The 16,888-nt window shown below is 39.4% G+C and overlaps 1 protein-coding gene across 7 annotated transcripts in view; it reads right to left on the reverse strand.

The window, feature by feature from the left end:
- Positions 1-16,888, reverse strand: part of LOC140713639 (E3 ubiquitin-protein ligase NHLRC1-like) — a 61,971-nt gene that overhangs the window by 40,036 nt on the left and 5,047 nt on the right. For 4 of the 7 annotated variants that reach the window (XR_012095689.1, XR_012095688.1, XR_012095684.1 and 1 more), the window contains exon 2: positions 15,814-15,945. The gene's annotated coding sequence lies outside the window, so the exon portion shown is untranslated. Of the gene's footprint in view, positions 1-4,801; positions 4,877-15,813; positions 15,949-16,888 lie in introns of all 7 variants that reach the window. The other 3 variants (XR_012095687.1, XR_012095686.1, XR_012095690.1) reach the window with 2 other exon arrangements.

The following is a 16,888-nucleotide window of genomic DNA, read 5'->3' on the forward strand; positions in this document are numbered from 1 at the left end:
CCGTGGATCACTCCTCCTGATCCACAGCCATCTTGAGGGTCACTCTGCAGCCTCTGTGGTGTTCCTGATGGCTTTTCTCTTCTGGACTCCTGGGATGCCCGTCCAGCTGTAGGCTTGGCAGAGGGATTGATCAGCAAACTCTCTTCAGCCCACCTCTATAGGCATACAGTGTGCCTGACACACATCGCTGCAGCACTCCCCTAGCAAATCTTGGTACTTTGTCCTTTTCCTTCCATGGGCCTCCACCAACTGGTCTTCCCAGGGAACAGTCAGCTCCAATATGACCACCTACCTAGGTGACTATCAGCAGAACTCTGTCTGGCCTAAGCATGGTCGAGGAGATGTGCTCAGGGAACCTGAGCTGTTTCCCTAAGTCGAATCTCAATTGCCAGCTCTTTACTCTTCCTAGGAGGCAGCATGCTGCTTGGTTTGGGTTTGAGCCTTCTCCCCTTCCTTGATAAAAACAATTGCTTGTTTTGCTGGGCGATGGCTGTGCACAAGGTGTCAGCCATGGTCTTTAGCACCTGGTCATGGTGCCAATGACAATGCCCCTGCAGCAGCTGAGGATGTGCTCTAATGTCCCCTTCCCTTGTCACAGGGAGTGCGCTGGTGTTTTGGCCTTGCCCCAGCAGTAGACTTCCGCTGGGCTTGGCAAGGCATCATGGACCGACTGGATCAGGAACTTGATGTGGTGGGGTTCAGCTTGCTAAATTTCCCCCTTCTAGATGTTGCTCTCTGTAACCTGGTCCCATCTTGTTGCCGCAAGCCAGCGATCTTGCTGGCACTAGCTCCTCCACAGCAGCTCACACCTCCTGCTGGACCAGCTGGTGCACCTTGCCCCTTGTCATAGCGGACTAATGGGAAGCAACCCAAACCTGCCTGTCCTAATGTCACTGAGCCTACCAGCTCCCTATGGCACAGCTGTACTTGGGCTTGTTCAACTGCATCCTACACTCTCTCTCTCCCCTGATGCTGTCAGAGGATGGCACCAGAGCAAGGTTTAATCTAGATTGGTCTCTCATTCACGTTATGATGCGTTTCTAGTTTTTCTGGTCCCTCCTTTTTTTTTGCTGCTAGTATGGGTGATTTTTGAACCCGGACGGCCTGCAGATATGGAACACTGAACTGAACTGAAACGTGCCTTTTGATTTTGAGTCTTATTTTCTATGCTTTTGGCTCTTTTTTTTGTTGCCATTTGTACAATGTTTTTGTGTGTGGGGGGAGGGGGGTGGTTTGATGTTTCTTTTCTTTGTACAGGTTCCATGGTTCTTCTTTGTTTTGCAGCTGTCTGTGGGGAAGATGAATCTCAGGGTTGCATACTGTATACGTATTTTGATAAAATAAATGTACTTTGAGATTCTGGAGAAAATGTGCACAATCACTAGGACAGCATGTGAACTCCACACGGGGATCTCGAAGTCAGGATTGACCCTGAATCGCTGGAACTGTGAAGCTGCATCACCATACCACCTTCAGTTGCCTGATAGCTATCACCAAGGCCCTAGCTAAATTAGAGTATTTCAGATGCTGCAAATCAGACCTCTACTGTCATAGACTGAATCATCAACTAGCTTTTACCCAGGGCCTTTTGACTTGTTCTCAGCTGCAGTGTGTATTTCTAAATTTCTAACCTCCTCCCTGGTACTCACTCTCCACCCAAACAATCCCACACCTAAGACTTACCTGATTCTCCAACAGACTCTGCAGTACAAACCACATCTCAGAATTAGAGCAATTCACCATGAGAGATAAATATACTCCTAATACCTCAACACTTCACAGATATGACTGAATGGCATGAGTTACATGTTTGAAAAATGCAGACACAGTAAATATGTACTTTCAGCTTCATACTCCCTGACGTCACTCCAGAAAAAATACACCTGCTGACTTTAGCAAATTATTGCAAGAAATCTGTCATCATATCTGCAGCACAGCTGGAACATTATGAAATTTATTCAGCAAATTACATGGATCTTAGTTATTAATGGAGGACATTGATAATTCAACCTTTGGTCTGCTTGGTTTTGTTTCCCAAGTTCCCTTTAAACTCAATCAGCCCCATTTCTCACATTCTATTAAACTAATGGAGCCTTGGTTCTCCCTTTAAACTTATCATGGCCCCTACCTTCTTCCCTCCCTTGTACATATCCTCACACTCTTTTTCAGCCCACTGGATCCCAGTTCTGCACTCCAATGGTGCCATTCCTATGTGCTCTTTAAACTCACTGTGCCCCATTTCCTGTGTTCTTTGAAATTCACTACAACTTTGCTCCAAGATCGATTTAAACTCACCAGGGCTCCATTCACACACTCATTTTAAACTCACTGGGGTCCATTCCTAAGCTTATTTTAAACACAGTGGGCCAAGTTCTCACTTTCCCTTTAAACTCACATGGTCCCATTTCCCAGAGTCCCTTTTAAGCTCACTCAAGTTCCATTTCCTGTGCTCCCTTTACATTCTCTTGGTTCATTTAACATTTTATTATGTTACCATATAACATCTTAAAAGAATTAAATTAAAAGTGCATTTATGTATGCAGCAGTAACAATAAAGCTCCAAGTGTGCTAGATAATTAGTTTTACTGTACTTTTCTGACTTTCTCTGGTGGACTTAACTACAAAAAGTTTTTATTATTTTTTTAGAAAACCATGCAAACATATATTATTTTTCATATCTAAAACAATAAGAGTAGAGCAATAAATAACTAATCAATACATTGGCTTTGGTTGAATGTATAAGAATGAAGAAGGTAGCAACATCCTTCAGCTACAAGTATGATCATAAGATTGACATAACTAAAATTAAAATAATTTTCACAATAAGTTCACAAACCTTACAGTTTTATTCACTTTCAGATTTGCTTGGGTATTTTCTTTAATTGTTTGATTTTTAAAAATTAATCATAGAATTTTTAACATGCTGAACATCTAACTTTATTACTTCGATCACTTGTGGTGCTGGGGCAAGAAAGGGAACATTAGACGTGTTTAAACATAGACTGTTGTACTGTGAAAGTTGTCATCTTTTGGACAAGAACTGGCATAAAACCTCGTTTGACTCTTTTCCACTGATCCTGAATTGCTAAGTTTTGCCAGCATTTTCTAATTTTATTACAGATTGCCCACATCAACAGTATTTTGCTTGACCATTATATTAATTGGTATACATTTTTTAAAATAACCAATTGAAGCATCTTAAAAATATACTGTCAAATTTAAAATTTCATGGGATTTCTGCTGGCTACTTAATGTCAATATGCAAACCATGATATAAAAAGGTTACAAGTTTGCTCATCCAGCAAATGTAGTTTCAGATCTTAGCTATACCTGGAGATATCAAATGCATTCCTTCAGAACATAGCTTTTAGAGGTGCTGCATATTTGCATTCTAAACCAAATGTAAATCATGGGGTTAATAGTTTACAATTGAAGGGGAGAAGCTAATCACACACCCTAAGGTTCACTTAAGTGTGGTAGACACATTGTGCAAGTATAAACACAAATCATGGTCAAAAAATTACATTTTTTTCACAAAAAATATAAAATCAGTTATTTTGTTTGTGCTTTGATGTTTCAGCTGAAATTCAAAATGCTAACTCTTCCCAAGTCAGCAAAGAATTACTCATACAAAATGCTGGAGGAATTCAGCAGGTCAGGCAGTATCAATGGAAATGAATAAACAGTTGATGTTTTGGGCTGAGACCCTTCACCAGGACTGGGAAGAAAGGAGGAAGATCGCTGAATAAAAGAGTGAGGTGGGGGGGGGGGGTGGGAGAGAAGGACAAGTGAGAAGGTGATAAGTGAAGCCAGGTGGGTGTGGGGGGGGGGGGGTGGTGAAGTAAGAGGTAGTGAGGTAATAAGTGGAAAAGGTAAAGGTTTGGAGAAGAAATACTCTGATAGGAGAGGAGAGTGGACCATGGGAGAAAGGGAAAGAGGAGGGGCAGAAGGGGGTGGTGATAGGCAAGAGAGAAGAGTAAGAGGCAAGAGTGGGAAATAGAAGAAAAGGAAGGGGGAGGTAAACAAATACTGGAAAAAAAATCGAGGTTCATGTCTGTGAATTCACCTGTGAATCTATTGGGATTGTCTACTTTATCTGGTGTTCCCAATGCAGCCTCTACTACATTGGCAAGATCCGACATAAATTGGGGGACTGCTTTGTATAGTACCTCCACTCTATCCACAATAAGCAGAATTTCCTGATGGCCAACCATTTTAATTCCCATCCCCATTCCTGTTCTGACATAGTAATAATCTTTTAACATGGTAGGTCACTTCAGGGTGGAGGAGCAACATCTCAAATTCTGTCTAGGTAACCTCCAACCTGTTGGCATGAACATTGATTTCTCCTTCGGGTAATTTTTAATGTTTAATCTTTCCCTTTCTCTCATTTCCTATCAAATTCCTTCTTCTCCACCATTTATAACCTTACAGCCTCTTAGTTAATCTCTCCCCACCTCCACCCCCAACCTCCTGGCTTCACCTATCATTTTCTCACTTGTCCTCCTCCTCTCCCCATTTTTTTTTCAGGCATCTTCCCCTTTCCTTCCCAGTCATGATGAAGTAAGTCAACCCAAGCTGTTGACTGCTTATTCATTTCCATAGATGACCTGCTGAGTTCCTCCAGCATTATGTGTGTGTTACTGTGAGTTTCCAGCATCTGCAGAATCTCTTATGCTAAAGAAATAAAAGAATGGGGAGCAGAGAGGGAAAATAGATCAGCCACGATGAAATGACAGACCAGACTCAATGGGCTAAATGGCCTAATTATGCTCCTATATCTTATGGCCTAATTACTCACTGTTGTTAGTCGGGTGGGTTGATAGCTACCAATGAATTACCGTCCCAGATTCCATTAAATTTTCCAGCAATCAAACTATACATCAGAAACAAAAATACACAAGTTTTTGATAATTTTGTAATAGAATCATTGGATAAAATGTGGCAACGACAAAATAAAACCTATTTCTGATTATGCAAATCAGCGATAAATACACAATGGCAGGGCACTAACAGAGAGACCAAGGGGTTGAAGTCCATAGTTCCCTGAAAGTGGGAATGCGTTGATATAATGAATATTACTCTCATAAGCTGGGGAACAGAATATAAGATTTGGGATGTTACATTGCAACTTTATAAAATGCTGGTGAGGCCATTCTTTGAGTATTGTGTACAGTTCAAGTTGCCACACAATAAAAAAGATGTCACTGCATAGGACAGAGTGCAGAGAACTTTAGTAATGGAGAAGAAATTAGATAACCTGGATTAGTTTACTTTGGAGTGAAGAAGGCTGAAGGATTTCCAGACAGAAGTACTGTATATAAAATTATAAAATACACGTATTGACTAGTCCGAATCTTTTCCCCAAAGAAGGGGGAACAAGAGGGTATAGCTTCAAAGTGAGAGAAGAAAGTTTCAAAGGGAAAGTTTAGTTTTTACACAGAGAGTGCCTGATTCTGTCAGAGAGACAATTAGACAGTCACTTGAATAGACAACGCATATTAAAATAAGGACCCAAAGCAGGTAAATGGGATTAGTCTAATATGGCAAAAAAGTTGGCAGAGTGATGGGTTGAAGGGGACATCTTTGTTCTGTACAACTCTACAAATTAATTTAGTCCTCACGTTGATAAATTAAATAGATTATAATTATGTAAGGAAGTACACTCATCAGAACTATGAGATTAAAAAGGACAAAAGAATTGTTGCTTCTGGGGCAGTTTATATTCTTTCTCCTCACCCCAGTTGTATTTCCAACAGAATCCTGTTTCTCTCATGATCAGAAGAAGAACCTTATTAGGAAGCCAATACCTTTCTTTGGGTGAAAATACTGATCTCCATTGTTAAAATGGAGTATTCCAGTAAGATAGCGGCACACACGGTCACAGCGGCCCCTCTGGGTCCAACCAAATTGTTTGTCCTTTACCTCTTTTCCTCGATCACAAGACATTGTGATATTGAGACTATCAATTGCTCCAGGCCTACCCCATCAGGGAAAGAGCTGGACTTACTGCATAGCGTCGTTACATGGAATTGTGTGGAAGCTGTGCGCGGTCCAACAAATGGTGCAAATGTTTGTTTTGTATGTTCTTACTGTGATTGCAAGACCCTGTTGGACTTCAGTAATGTAGAATACTGCATCTGGTTTACTGGTGAGACTGACAGTAGGAGAACTGCACTGCCTCAGTTGTGCGGTCTATGCCCTCATGCTATGGCGTCACCTATTTCAGCAGCCCAGGAGAGGAGAACCAGAGGCAGTGTGGGAGAGAGCATAAGCTGGGTTGGCCCTCTCTGTCGATGCTGCCCTCCAGTGTTCAGTCAGTGGAAGACTAGCTGGATCAGAACAACATCCCTTGTACCATCAATCATCTACAGGCCATGTCACTCAGGCACTTGGGCTATATTGTTTACTGTATGTTTTTCTGATAGTTTAACAACAAGTGCTATGTGCTGTGTTTTGCAACTTGGCCCTAGAGGAGTGCTGTTTTGTTTGGCTGCATTCATGTGTATGGTTGAATGGCAAATAAACTTGAACTTGAATTTGAAAAAGAATTAAATACAAGGTGTGGAGTCGATCATTTCCTAATCTCTAATTCCTTCCCCTGTCTCCTACCCAAAATATTGGGTCATTTAAAATTGGCAGAATATGTTTAAAAGGCAGGTTTCCTTGAACCATAGCACATATTAAAAAAATGCAGAACAATATAAACATATAATGAATGAAAAACACAAAAACATAATTTTAGTATCTTACTCATCATCAGTGTTAAAATATGGAAGTTAATACACCCCTTTTAAACTTTTTTTAATCTTTGTGGATAGAATGAACCAAGTTATAAATTTTAAAGTTAAATGTTATAATATAACCAGAGTTCTCAGCATGAAACTTCACACACAACACACCTGCCTTTATGAAGACTGAAATTTTTAAAAAGTGATGACAATACGTTCTTAACTTTTTGCTACTTAACTAATGAAGTTTCCACTTTTAGCAGTGGGTGTTGCAAAATGCATTGTTTTAAATCACAGAAACAGGATCAGTGGCAAATTTTTGCTAAAGGGTTATGAACTGTAATCTAGCAATATCACATACAGTTATTACAAAGTCCATACATTATTGCTACAAACATTGTTAGTCATAAAATCCAGAAATCTAAAACCAAACAAGTCATAAACTAAAGCAAGAATAAAATAGCATGGAAATACATGTTAATCAAGTTAATCAAGCAATGTTGTTTTTGTAAACTAAATAACACTGCATGTTCAGCTCCCTATTCCCCTTGAACAATTGGAACATGCAACATGTTACAGGAATTAAGTTCAATCATTTCAGTTTTGGATTCAATCAAAATCCCTCCCTCACATAATTAATAATTTTATATTCAGAGGAAACAGTGAAGGAGCAGTAAGTCAACTGCTTCAGGAGAGAAAATGTGAAGAAAATTGAAGAATAAAATCACATATTGCCAGACAGCTTTAGAAAAACTGCAAATTCAGCCTATATTGAATATATAATAAATATTTTGTAGCCACAGACATGATCTGATATTGGATAAAAAGTAAAACAACCAGTGGTACTAACCATGTCTTTGCCACCTATTTTATTTTCCCACTAGAGATTCACGAGGCCACCTTACAAACCTTGGGCAAAAGTGACACCAACTTTCTTCTTTGCAGCTGAAACTTCTTTGATTGTGATCTGAGATCCACTGTTAATTCTGACATATCTCAGCAAGTTCTGGTTGCATTGTTAGATTGCACTTTGGGTGGACAAACCAGGCGAGGATTTACATGGTGAATGGTAGGGCACTGAGAAGTGTGGTAGATTAGGAGGATCTGGGAATACAGATCCATAATTCCTTGAAAGTGGTGTCACAGGCAGATAGGGCTGTAAGGAAATCTTTTGGCACACAGGCCTTCATAAATCAAAGTATTGAGCACAGCAGTCAACATGTTATGTTGAAGTTGTATTGTGTGGTTCTGATCACCTACCTATAGGAAAGATATCAATAAGATTGAAAGAGTGCAGAGAAAATACACAAGAATGTTGCCAGGACTTGAGGACCTGAGTTACAGGTAAAAGTTGAATAGGTTACGACTTTATTCTGTGGAGTGTAGGAGAATGAGGGAGATTTGATACAGTATACTAAATTATGAAGGGAACAGAGAAAGTAAATCCAGGCATGCTTTTCCCATTAAGATTAATTGAGAATAGAACTAGAAGTCATGGGTTAAGTGTGAAAGGTGAAATGTTGAAGCTGGTGCAAATATGGAATGAGCTATCTGTGGAAGTGGTGGATGCAGGTTCAATTTCAACATTTAAGAGTAATTTGGATAGGTACTGTGGTGAACTACATATACCTGTCTGGACACGCCCCTCTGCTGACTGCTCCTGTGGCTCCTCCCACAGACCCCTGTATAAAGGCAGTTGGAGGCACTGCTCCTCCCTCAGTCTCCAGGATGTTGTGTGGTGGTCTCTTGCTGCTAATCGTGGTCTCTTGCAGCTAATAAAAGCCTATCGTTTGCCTCCCGTCTCCGAGAGTTATTGATGGTGCATCAGGTATATGAATGAGAAGGGTATAGAGGGTTATGGTCCAGGTGTTGGTTGATGGGACCCGGTAGATTAATAATTTGGCATGGACTAGATGGGCTGAAGAGCCTGTTTCTTTGCTGTATTGTTCTATGACTCTCTCAGTGTAATTACTTCCCAGAGATAAAATAACTAACCTTACTCCAGTTTTGGTAAAATAAACATATATAAGAGGAATTAGCCTAACCTTCAATACTTCTGCATCTCGTATTTCTGGGACAGGAATTTTATTTATATACTTGATAGTTCAAAACTTCCCCAGGACAGTCATCAAAAATACTTTTGAAGTGAAATCACTTATTTGTGGGGTAAAATAGCAGCTAATTTACAATAAGCAAAGATCTACAAACAGTAGTGAAATAAATGATGAATTCATCTGTTTCACTGATAAAACAAAGATATAAATATTCTCCATTTAGTGTAGGTAGGCCTCCATTAGTCTCGATAGACCATGGATTTGCACCTTGGAAAGTTTCCAGGGTGCAAGCCTGGGCAGGGTTTTTTTTATGGAAGACCAGCAGTTGCCCAAGCTGCAAGTCTCCCCTCTCCACGCCACCAATGTTGTCCAAGGGAAGGGCATTAGGACCCATACAGCTTAGCACCGGGGTCATCACAGAGCAATGTGTGGTTTAGTTCCTTGCTCAAGGACAAGGAACTAACTAGCGACCTTCAGATAACTAGATGAACGCTTTAACCATTTGGCCATGTGTCAACACAGTTTTCCAGTAAGGCTCTATCATTTAAGTATCCTTATATCCATTTGCATGCAGATTTGGCTCAGACAGCTATCAATTCATGAAAATCACAATGTTGGACATCAGAAATAAAAACAGAAAATGCTGGAAACAGCAGGTTAGGCAACAGCTGGAAAGAAAGACAGTTAACATGTTTAGTCTGAGACCCTTTTTTCAGAATTGTAAATGAGAGAAAGTCAGTTAGTTCTTATTCACAGAGAATATAATGGAAAGTTCAGTGGAACAAAAGGAATATTTTTGGGCAATATTCCAAGGTAAAGGTTCCACTAAGATGAAAATTCGGCTACCTTGTTATAAAGAGAATAACTCAGGAAGAATTTCATCTTCATGTAAACTCAGCAAAATCCAATCAGCATAAATAAACATTTTGTAGGACGGTTCCATAGTATAGAACACAATGCAGCAGTTTTCTGGAAAAGGTGTTGTGGAACCCATTAATAAACTTGTTACTTTAGACTATGCCTATTGGAATGAACTGAACTTGATTAGTCATCTCATGGTAAGTGATCCTGTAGGGAAAAAGTGATTGCAGTGTGTAAGAATTTTCACCTCGTAAAGGGATTCATTCCATCAGAAACTAGAGTATCAAATTTGAACAAAGCCAAAATGAAAAGGCTTTGGTGATTTCAGATTCTTTTAAAATATTGTCACTATATTAATACTGGCAATTTAAAAGCAATTCCATAATTTAAAAACAAAATATACAGTTCACTGAGAATTAAAAACTTGAAGAGAAACATTACTAATCTATGGTTAGCTGAAAACTTTCCAATAAAACAAAAAGAAGCAGAGAATTACAGACCAGTTTAGATAATATCTGCTTTTGGCAAAATACTAGAAACCATTAAAACAGATCCCAGAGAAAACCAATTTTAAGACCATGCAAAGGCAACATTTTTATTCTCCCATTCTGCTCCACTCCTCCAACTTTGAACTCCATTTAAAATATTATCCTTTCATGGTTTGGCAATGAAGTTGCTCATTCTATTTTTCCAACAGTTATTCTCAGAATATTATCCTGGTTTTTCTAGTTACCTTAATTTAGTTCATACCATGGCCATTAAAATAAAAATAAAAGTAAAGATGGGAATGAGTTTCCAAGAGTACTGCATCAAATAGTTTTCTATGTCATTTCTCCACTTCTACTTTCCATCTATGGTGTGCTTTATTCCTTACACATTCTGATATACTGGGTTATTCCTCGCCCTAACCTTTACTAATTAATGTTTCAGCATTTGAAATCTCCATGAGCAGTAACTTTTTATTAATATTTCTCATATTTTTCACATAAATATCTTCATCTATCTCCCTCTTTCTTACACTAGCTCTTTACCATCAGTGACATTATAACTTGCATGTTGGTGTTTCTATAGCAACCTGCATAAAGCACAAGCAACTAATGCTGAAATTGTAAAGCTCCTGCTTTAAAATGTTATTGCCCAGTTCCCAATTCTTATCCAATATTTTTAATTATATTTGTTGCTTTGACATCAATTTTGTTAACCAGATGTTTTCCCTTCCTTTCTAAATTCCTCTACAATTGCTGGTGGAAATCTCTTACCTTGACACAGGATGGAAAACACACCATTAAAGGCTCTAATTTCTCTCATCTCTGAGAAGACTCTATTCCCTTCATTATGGAATTTACTATTATTATCACTTTCTAATAGGCTCTTTTGCACCCACTCTACCTTAGACAGCATTCACAACCACTATGATTTACTCTCTACTTTCTGTTTTTGCAGGTAGTGTAGCAAATCGAAAATACTTGCTCATCAAGCTGAATTTTTGCAGAACCTCAGAATATGAATCTCCACATCCTTTCCCCAGTCTTGCAATCATATCCTTGACAGTTAAAAATTCTCCCTTTTCTCAACCAATGCTTTCTTCTGGGACAACATTATAAGATACAGGAGCAGAATTGGGTCATTTGACTCATTGAGTCTGTTCCACCATTTCATCATGGCTAATATATTTCTCCTCTCAGCCCCAGACTCCTGCCTTCCCCCCACATCCCTTAATGCCCTGACTAATCAAGAATCTATCAACCTCATTGTGTTCTAAGTTGGTCCTTCTCTGGTCTTTCACAATATCCCTGGTTCACACTGTAGCTCTTAAATCAGAGTAAACTATGGCAGAAATATTTCCAAAACAAATGAATCTGGGATAGTCTCTGTTCAGCAACTGCAAGAAGCTGTTTCCTAGCCATATCTTAGAAGTTCACTGTTGAAAATAGCAAGATATTAAGCCATATAAAGAATAGGAAACTGAACTCCTGGCATCACCACTTTTAAATTTCTTCTTCAGCATTCTACATTTAACTTGCGCTCAGACCCATCACTATATATAAATTTTCAATTGCTGTTTCTCATGCTTGATCTGTTATTTCCAGTTCTCATTCACACAATTTATTCACATTCCTAATTTAGCCTCTGTTACAAATTTAGATTTGCTTAATATTGATTGCAGTCACAACATTTACCAGTTTCTGACAAAGATCAACATTAGATGAAAAAACTTCTCAGGCTTCCAGCTGGGTAGAGGTATCGATTATAACTGGTGCTTAAAAGACAAGCTCTGCTATCTTCTTCAGGGATGATGCCTGGTCCAAGACTCCCCCACCATAGGAAACATTCTCTCGATGTCCACTCATTTTGGCACAGTTTCAAACAAAACAAACAGTAGTGTATTGCCACTGTACAAGTCATCAAAGTCACAGCTCACAATATGTCAAAATCAATAACTGGTGCACCTATCTGAAGGCTGTTATAGTGAGAACAGGTACACTGGATTATACTTTCCTACAGATTAATAAAACATTGAGTACAATGGTGCCTCAGCATTTCACTCATTTTATCCTTGTGTATTCAAGTCAGGAGAGCCAACAATGTCTCTCCTGTATCTTTGCTCCATTTTTCCAGAAATGATAATGTACAATATGTCATTGTATCCAAATGTGACCATTAAGTTAGAAGAATTTGCTTCATTTTTATCATACTGCTATGCGTTGCTTATATCTTTAGAATCAGACCATTGAACATTTTGGTCAAATACTGTAAATCCAATAGCAGATTAATAAGCATGCTTTTTTTTTAACTACATGAAGCTGTTCATAGGTGTTTCCAAATCCATGCAAAAGCATACTCACCTAAGAGTTGGCACATTGTACATTCGTAGTCATAGAACATGAATTAGTCTGAAAAGAATGTGAAAGGGTGGCCTAAATTCATCAGACTTTAGAATAACAAGAAGTGATCTTCTTGGAGCATTCAGGATTCTGAGCAGGACTGAGAGTACAGTTGCAGAAAGTTGTTTCCTCTAGTTTGGAGCCTAGAACAGGGAGGCAGTCTCAGGCTAACGGAAAAATTATTCAGGACACATGAGGGTTGTGGATCTTAAGTATTCTCAGCTCAAAGGCTATAATGCTGGTGCAACAGAACAAGTCAATGTTTGAATGAAATATTTTTTTTAAACTGAGGGAATGAGTGGATATGAGGACCAGTTGAAATATGCAGGGTCAATTCTGGTTTTATTTAAAGACTCAGATGCAGACCTTCATATGTGTTACTTCATACACTCAAATCAATTATGTCACATTATCCTTGTAATCTCATTTTCTCAATGAGAAAACAACAAACTATTAGAGATCCTATTCAGGCCAAACTATACTTGAAGCCAATGACTTGTGATCTTTCACTTGCTAAACTGCTATTAAAATTTACTATTATCTTTATATTTGAGCACCTATCAAATGACTCAACTTTTCATTCTCCACTGGCATTTCATGAATAAAATTGGTTCTTCTTTTTGTGAGTTATAACAGCAATATCTTAAACCCCATCATTACTTTAAATATAAATATATATTTTTATTCATATATGTATATACACTTAGTGGCCACCTTGAGTCAGACAGGAGTCTGGTCTTCCGCTGCTGTAGCCCATTTACTTCAAGGGTTGCCGTGCTGTGCATTTGAAGATGCTCTTCTGCACATAACTATTGTAGAGCATGGTTATTTGAGTTACCGTTGCCTTCCTGTCAGCTTGAACCAGTCTGGCCATTCTACTCTGACCTCTCTCATTAGCAAGGCATTTTTGCCCACAAAACAGCCGAACATTGGATGTTTTCTGTTTTATGCACCATTCCCTGTGAATTCTAGAGACTGTTGTGTGTGAAAATCCCAGGAAATCAGCAATTTCTGAGCTATGTCTGGCACCAATAATTATTTCACAGTCAGTCGCTTTTCTTCCCCATTCTGATGTTCAATCTGAACAATTGATTCTCTTGACCATGTCTACATGCTTTTGTGCATTCAGTTGCTGCCACAAATGGCTGATTAGATATTTGCATTAGCGAGCAGTTATACCTAATAAAGTGATCACTGAGTGTATATTTCATATATATTCCATGAAATAATTTCCAGTAAATTAAATTTTAACAACCGGATACAAAAATAATTTCCAATCCAAGGGGTCAAAATCCTGAAATATTACAGTCCCATCTGACACAAATTGGACCTTTGACTTGAAGCATATATAGCAATATACAGTACAATAACCAGACGCTCCTGAGAAACACCCGATTTCCACATGAAGCCTTTCAGTAAGTAACAAATAGGTTTAAAGTTTCCTGGTTGTGGCAAGTTTATGTGAACATCAAGGTGACAAATTTTAATTGTCAAAGACAATAAAACATTCACTTGAGATGACTGTGGGTATAGTGGGTTAGAGGACAGCAAATGAGGGCCACTTGCCTGTGTCAGAAAATCCTGGAATGGATGCATTCCCATTTTGTTGGCTCCAATAGCCGATGACCTTACTATGACTGAAGGCGCAACATTTAACACAAAGATAGCTTTCCTAAGTTCCCAGAGGCACATCTGTATGCTTACTATTTTTTAATGCACATATACTTGACATCAGAGTCAGGATTATTCCAGAGTATTTCCTGAAAATACACTTGGCATTAAAATTATTTTAATACATCAAGATAAAAATTAGGTCAAGAATGAAATAGCAACACTTCCTTCTACAGGTGCAAGGACTAAAACACATAGTAAGTATAAAATAAACCCACTACAACACCTAATACCTATTCATGCAGAACCAACAGATGATATTTGGATAATTCTACCAGAATTTTATGCTGTGAATGTATCAGTTCATCTTTTGACACAATCCTTTTGAATGTCTTTTAAGATAAACAAACTAACCATATCTTTAAGGAGCAACTGACTAGACCTCGAAGAAGAACATATTGATCTGCTAATTAATACATATCATGTGGAAAAAGCAAAAGATTAAATCTTAAATTTCATTTCAAAAATGTAACGTTTTCATTCTAGAGCAAAGGAGATTTCTTCCTTTTTCATAGAAAGGGGCTTCCCTTCCTCCACCATCAATGCTGCCCTCAACCGCATCTCTTCCATTTCATGCATGTCTGCTCTTACCCCATCCTCCCACCATCCTGCCAGGGATAGGGTCCCTCCTATCCTCACCTACCACCCCACCAGCCTCTGCGTCCAGCACATAACTTTCAATAACTTCCACCACCTTCAACAGAATCCTATCACCAAACACATTTTTCCCTCCCCCCCCCCCCCCCCCCACTTTCTGATTTCTGCAGGGATCACTCCCTACGTGACTCCCTTGTCCATTCATCCCTCCCCACTGATCTCCCTCTTGGCACTTAACCTTGCAAGTGGAACAAGTGCTACACCTGCCCCCACACCTTCTCCCTCATTGCCATTCAGGGCCTGAAACAATCCTTTCAGGTGAGGCGGCACTTCACCTGTGAGTCTGTTGGGGTCATACACATGCTCCCGGTGTGGCCTTCTGTATATCGGTAAGAGCTGACGTCAATTGGGAGACCACTTCACCAAGCATTTATGTTGTCTGCCAGAAAAAGCAGGATCTCCCAGTGGTCACCTATTTTAATTCCACTTTCCGTTCCTATTCCGATATGTCCATCCATGGCCTCCTCCACCGACGTAATGAAGCCACACTTAGGTTGGAGGAACAAACCATTTGGGTAGTCACCAACCTGACGGCATGAACATAGATTTCTCGAACTTCCAGTAATGCCTCCCACTCTCCCCCTTCGCCATTTTCCATCCCCTTTCCCCTCCCTCATCTTATTTCCTTGCCTGTCCATCGCTTCCCTCTGGTACTCCTCCCCCCATTTTTTCTTTCTTCCATGGCCTTCAGTCTCTTCCATCAATTAACTTCCCAGCTCTTTACTTCATCCCTCCCCCTTCAGGTTTCACCTATCACCTGGTGTTTCTCTCACCCCTCCCCCATCTTTTAAATATATTCCTCAGCTTTTTTTCTCCTGTCCTGCCGAAAGGTTTTGGCTCGAAACATTGACTGTCCGTTTTTCCATAGATGCTGCCTGGCCTGCTGGGCACCCCCAGAATTTTGTGTGTGTTGTTCAAAAAATTAGTAGTCTGAAAGTGAAAATATATTCTCACCTGTGAATCTCATCCAATATGTTTCTTTTCCCCGATGTGCAATCCAATCTTCAAGGGTCATTTCAAGATTTCCTCATACTCCATATTTGTTCAATTTCTTTCTCTTTGGTGCATCCATTCCAGTACTCATGGCTGCTTCAGGAGAACAGATAGTGATGATATCACACAAAACCCAGAATTTTATCCAACAAAAAGTTTCTTCATTTTCAGAAAGGAAACGCTTCGTGAATTTACACTGCTACTTTCTTATTTCAATCACAAAAAAAACTTGAAATTCAAGGGCAACACATAAGAGAGCTAAAGGAATTCAGTGGGTCAGGTAGCATCTATAGAGGAAAATGGATGGTCAACAATCAGGCTGAGACCGTCATTAGGATTGGAAAGAAAGTTGAGAGATAGCCAGTATAAAAAGGCATAGGCAAGGGATGGAACAAGAGCAGGTAGGAGATAAGCGAATCCAGGTGAGGGGGACAAGATAAGGGAGGGAGGAGTGTCGGAATGATGTAGCATTCTGGGAGTTGGTGGGTGGAAGTAACAAAGGGCTGAAGAAGACTGGATCTGATTGCCATGGTGTAATATGGAATAAAGGGGAGAAAGTGAGGAGGAGAATGGTGGAAGGAATGTGTGGCCGTTGGGCAGATTAAAAGAGTGGGGGAAAATGGGATCATATGGGGACCAGTGGGATAAGGGAAAAAAGGGAGTAATTCCCTTAAGTTAGAGAAGTTGATGTACATAAATTCAGGGTTGTGGTTACTTTTAATAGTGTTTGAAAGCTTTTGAATGTTTCTAAATATCAGAGTGTTAAATATATGTTTTTTGATTTTACTTTCTCAGAAGTTAGTACTGCAAACTAATTACTATAATGACACTCAGTGGTCACTGAATTAGGTACAGAAGTGGAACCCAGGTGGTCTTCTGCAGCTGTAGCCCATCCACTTCAAGGTTCGAAGTGTGGTATATTCAGAGATGCTCTTCTGCATATTGCTGTTCTAACATGTGATTATTTGCATTACTGTCACCTTGAGCCAGTCTGACCAGTCCTCTGTCCTATCTCAATAACAAGGCATTTTTGTCC

Source organism: Hemitrygon akajei, chromosome 20 (assembly GCF_048418815.1).
Source record: "Hemitrygon akajei chromosome 20, sHemAka1.3, whole genome shotgun sequence".
Taxonomy (NCBI): domain Eukaryota; kingdom Metazoa; phylum Chordata; class Chondrichthyes; order Myliobatiformes; family Dasyatidae; genus Hemitrygon; species Hemitrygon akajei.